The following is a 6102-nucleotide window of genomic DNA, read 5'->3' on the forward strand; positions in this document are numbered from 1 at the left end:
CTCCATATCACTCGGCATCAGGGAAATACAAATCAAAACCACAATGAGATATCACCTCACACCAGTCAGAATGGCTAAAATCAACAAGTCAGGAAATGACAGATGCTGGCGAGGATGCGGAGAAAGGGGAACCCTCCTACACTGTTGGTGGGAATGCAGCTGGTGCAACCACTCTGGAAAACAGCATGGAGGTTCCTCAAAATGTTGAAAATAGAACTGCCCTATGACCCAGCAATTGCACTACTGGGAATTTACCCTAAAGATACAAACGTAGTGATCCAAAGGGGCACGTGCACCCGAATGTTTATAGCAGCCATGTCCACAATAGCCAAACTATGGAAAGAACCTAGATGTCCATCAACAGATGAATGGATCAAGAAGATGTGGTATATATACACAATGGAATACTATGCAGCCATCAGAAGAAACGAAATCTTGCCATTTGCGACAACATGGATGGAACTAGAGCGTATCATGCTTAGCGAAATAAGTCAAGCGGAGAAAGACAACTATCATATGATCTCCCTGATATGAGGGAGTGGTGATGCAACATGGGGGCTTAAGTGGGTAGGAGAAGAATCCATGAAACAAGATGGGATAGGGAGGGAGACAAGCCATAAGTGACTCTTAATCTCACGAAACAAACTGTGGGTTGCTGGGGGGAGGGGGGTTGGGAGAAGGGGGGTAGGGTTATGGACATTGGGGAGGGTATGTGCTTTTGGGTAAATTGGAAGGGGAGATGAACCATGAGAGACTATGGACTCTGAAAAACAATCTGAGGGGTTTGAAGTGGCGGGGGGGTGGGAGGTTGGGGTACCAGGTGGTGGGTATTATAGAGGGCACAGCTTGCATGGAGCACTGGGTGTGGTGAAAAAATAATGAAAACTGTTTTTCTGAAAATAAATAAATTGGAAAAAAAATTAAAAAATAAAAAAAATAAAAATAAAAAGATTCACTCCCTCCTTCTCCCTCTGCCCCTCCCCCCACTCTCTCCCTTGGTAAGGGAAGGGAAGGCAGGAAAGAGAAGGGAAGGAAGGTGGCTTAAGAATAGTTATTCTTACCATTTATTTTACAATATCTTATCACAGGCACTGTTCTAAACTATGTGTCTTTTATATAATCTTATTAGTATTTTATTTAAAAGTTGCTTACAACCTTCAAATTTGCATTTTCAGTTCATAAATTTTACATTGTTGACACTTTTAATTGGCTCTTCACTATATACTATTTTTAACTGAGAAATTATTCTCTATTTAGGTTCTGAGGTAAGCAGAACAAACTGCTAAATGGAGAATATTCTCATTTATAATATTTTCATGTAAAGTTGGTAAATATTTTAGACCATTATATTTATAGGTACTGACTTTTTTTATATAGATATGGATTACATTATGAGAATCTTTCTTCACAACCATTTTTACAAAATAAAACTTTTCAGGGGTACTTGGGTAGCTTAGTCCATTGAGCATCTAACTCCTGATTTCAGGTTGTGTCATGATCTCAGGGTGGTGGGAGCCTCACATCAGGCTTTGCACCGGGTGTGGAGCCTGCTTGGGATTCTCTCTCTCCCTCACTCTTTGCCCCTTCACTCCTCTTTCTCTCTCAAAAAAATTTAAAAATTTTTTAAACATTAAAAAACAAAATAAAACTCTTCAAATAAGCTTTCTCTATGTTTGATACATTCATGTCTTTCACCAAATATAAATGCTGAAAACTCATAAAATTATTCAAACTCAATCCTTCCCATTACAAAATATAAATTTAGTTACAAAAATATAATTTAAAAAAATATAATTTAGTTAAAAACAGGAGCCTCACTTGAAGTAATGTACAATGGGTGTTATACGTAAGAAGTAACGTACAATGGGTGTTATACGTAACTGATAAATAACTAAATTCTACCTCTGAAACTAAAAAAAAGAGAGAGAAAGAGATACCTATATATAGTTTTGGTTAAGCTGATCTTAGGTGCTCTCGCCACATACATACAGACACACAAAGAATGGTACTTTTGTGGGCGCCTGGGTGGCTCAGTGGGTTAGGCCGCTGCCTTCGGCTCAGGTCCTGATCTGAGGGTCCTGGGATCGAGTTCCGCATTGGGCTCTCTGCTCAGCAGGGAGCCTGCTTCCCTCTCTCTCTCTGCCTACCTCTCCATCTACTTGTGATTTCTCTCTGTCAAATAAATAAAATCTTAAAAAAAAAAAAGAATGGTACTTTTGTGAGGCCATTGATATGTTAACTAGCTTGATTGTAATAATCATTTTATAATATATTTATTTGTCAAAATATCACATTATAAAAATTAAATATATACATTTTTATTTGACAATAATAGTTCAAGAAAATGGAGACAAAGTATCATTTCAATAAGAAAAAAAAAAACAAAAAACAAACAGAAGCCCTATCAAAAAAAATTTCTCCACAGTTTGAAATATTCCAAAGTGCAATTACAGAATTTCAAACTTAAGAAGAAGAATATTTTATTTATTGTCATCTTCCCTTGCTTTTATAGGGATACACTGCAATAGTTTTCTGTTCATAAATTTTGTTTTAAACAATTGTCATTTGCTGAAAAGCATTAAGAGCTGGTATTTCTTGGGGCACGTGGGTGGCTCAGCTGGTTAACCATCCAACTTTTGATTTCAGCTTAGGTCACGATCTCAGGGTTTTGAGATTGAGCCCTGCATAAGTCTCAGTATTAGGCATGGAGCCTGCTTAAGATTGTCTCTCTCCCTCTCCCTCCGGCCCTCCCTACTCACTGTCTCAAAAAAAAAAAAAACAAAAAACAAACAAAAAATAAAAACAAGAGAGAGGGCTGACATTTCTTGGTTCTCCATTCATAAATACATTGATTAAATATTTCTGCCTTATTCTGCATAAAATGTAACAAAAGTTTTAGATGATTCATTATTTTTAAAAAAACAGTATCATCATTGAGCACTTAGGTTTATTTCCAAAGTTTTCAGAGCCTCAAACATTTCTATCTGATGGTGGGCAACAAAGATGCAAAGCACATCTGCCAGCTAAAATTCTTTTTTTGTCCTTATTTTTTGTTTTATTCTCATATAAAAACTGTGTAGTTCAGTTACTATAAAGTGTGTGTAAATCTGACATCTCCAGCTTTTGTTACCACTGATAGAAAAGGAACAATGATAAATTGTGTGTTTACCATGATGAATACCAAGCACATTGCTCAAGTTTTCTTAATTTATTAACAATACTATTTCCAGTGATTCTATGCTCCACTATTTTTAGTAACACAACAAACCAAGTAATTTTACTTTGAATGGTGAATGAAACTTTAAACCGAATTTTACAAAGGCATCCACCATAATATCAGATATTTCACATTTGACAGAATGAACATCCAAAGCCTTTACTTTGACTCCACAGATTGGAAAGAAGAAAAAAATGATCCATTATTAGAATTAACAAGTTTTCTTTTTGAAGGATATGAGCATTCTGATATAAAGCTGCCATTATTTAGTAACTGGAGATATTCTTCTGCTAATAAAGTCAAAACATTCACAGCTCCTGCTCAAGTTTTCATACATTCACAAGAAAATCTGGATAACAACTGAATACAAGCTATTTTAAATAGTCATTTTATCTAAATGATAAATGATATTTCACAGAGTGATAATGTAAATATACCATCTGCAGCTGCATATTAAATTAGTCCTCAGGCACATTCTTCTTAATATAATTATTAACTTTTGAAGTAAATTCTGATGCTTCCTCAGCATATTTGTCTTCTGTTTTCTATATAGTCATTGATATCACTATGGTCTCCATGGCAGGTGGTAATTGTCAACAAATATTTTGCACAGACTAAATTTCTCCTTCAACTTTATTGAAAAAGAGCAATTTAGTACTTAATTTTAAGTATCCACTTTCAGTTTTTTAGCTCATTATACCCAAAAGGATTTATCCCAAAATTAAATGTATCACCAAATAATTAACTATATATGTATATTTGTCTACATAGTAAATATCGATACCACTGTAGCAATAATGTTCAGAACACTTTCAATATTCTCAGTATCTCTTTCCTGCTATTTCATGTACATTTAACTAATAAATGTCCATGTTACCCACTGATTCCTTCCCCTGGTTATCTGTAACTTCATGTACCTCACTGGCCACAACAGTGTCTGTCTGGCACACCAAGTAAGGAAAACAATGAATATTTCTTCCTCTAACACCGAATAATGAATTAGCAATCCCTAGCCATTTCATAGCCATTACCAGGTAAATGAACAGGATAAAAAATATAAACAGATCATAACTGAGTATTTTGTCTTATTTCGCTTTGTTTCCCAGATTTTATCCTGTGATAAAGTGAAACCTCTGATCATTGCGTGGCAGAAGATGGACAGTCAGAATGGAGCTCTATAAAACCTTAACAAGAGCATTCTTCCAACAAACATTTGGAAATTGGAATTAGAGAAATAATACTATAAGCAATAGCATCTAAACATGAATTACTTAGGGATAAGTTAAAAAGGAGTGTATAAAAAATCTACAAAGTATTGCTGAGAAAAATTTTAAAAGAACTAAAGACATAAAAAAAACTATAATCATGGTATGGAAAGCTCATTACTATTCAGATGTCAATGCTTCTATAGTTAGTTTATAGATTCACTGCAATCACAATCAAAATATCAGTAGATTCTTAATAGAAATGGGAGAAACAGATTCTAAAATTAATTTGGAAAGACAAAGGAAATTAAAAACACTCAACAATTGTGAAAATGAACAGAGCTGGAGAACTTATATGACTGGATTCCAAGACATCCTAGAAAGCAGTAGTAAGACAGTGTGGTACCAGACAGTCACATAAATCAAGAATAAAGGGGAGGGGCACCTGGGTGGCTCAGTGGGTTAAAGCCTCTGCCTTCGGCTCAGGTCATGATCCCAGGGTCTTGGGATCAAGCCCCGCATCGGGCTCTCTGCTCAGTGGGGAGCCTGCTTCCTCCTCTCTCTGCCTGCTTGTGATCTCTGTCTGTCAAGTAAATAAATAAAGTCTTTAAAAAAAAAAAAAGAAGAAGAAAGGGGAAAAAATACACAATACACATATGTATGAATTAATTCATGTGACATTCTGAAAAAAGCAAAACTACTGGACCAGAAAAGAGGTCAGTGATTTCCAGGGACTAGGAGTAAGAGTAGAAGTGTGACTGCAGAAAGCCACAAGAGACCATGTTGTGGTGACAGAAATGTTATCTACTGATTATGGTAGTGGTTATGCAATTGTGTATGTTTATAAAAAATCAGGGAACTTTAACTTTACTTCAGTAAACCTTACTTTTAAAATAATAAGAAAGGGTGCCTGGGTGGCTCAGTGGGTTAAGCCGCTGCCTTCGGCTCAGGTCATGATCTCAGGGTCCTGGGATCGAGTCCCGCATCAGGCTCTCTGCTCAGCAGGGAGCCTGCTTCCTCCTCTCTCTCTCTCTGCCTGCCTCTCTGCCTACTTGTGATCTCTCTCTGTCAAATAAATAAATAAAATCTTTTTAAAAAAATAAAATAAAATAAGAAAAAGGAAGCCTCTGTTGTGCTATTACTTCTTCCTGGAAATATTTCTTCCTTTTATTATTTTCCACCTGGCATCTCACTCCAGCAGTTAAATGGCCACTCTCTCTGATGTGCCTCTATCCTCATGGTTACTATTCTAGGTTAAACTCATGGATGTTCTTGTCTGTTCTCCCAACAGAGAACAGGGCTCCTTGAGGGCTTTTCCCCCAAAGCTGAATCTTCATGTTTGAAGTCACATCCAACATGAAGATTAAAAAAAAAAAAAAAAAAAAAAAAAAATTGTTGGGAGAGGCAAAGAAAGAAAGAATGAAAGGGGAAAGACACTCTTTTCATTACTGTTTTCTTCTGCCCTTCTGTAAACACCAAAGCTAACCTTAATTACAAAAAAAATCTTGGATTTATGTTTTCAAATGAACTTGGGATTTTGTTTTCATTCTAGTATGGTGAGGTTAACAGATCAAGAGATGACTGCCATTGAAAAGCCCATTTGTCACTCACAGTTCCCAAGGGGAGAGAGCATGCCATGCTTCACAAGATCACACAGAAAAGGAGTAGCATCAGTCAGGA

Source organism: Neovison vison, chromosome 1, assembly GCF_020171115.1.
Source record: "Neovison vison isolate M4711 chromosome 1, ASM_NN_V1, whole genome shotgun sequence".
NCBI classification, from domain to species: Eukaryota; Metazoa; Chordata; class Mammalia; order Carnivora; family Mustelidae; genus Neogale; species Neogale vison.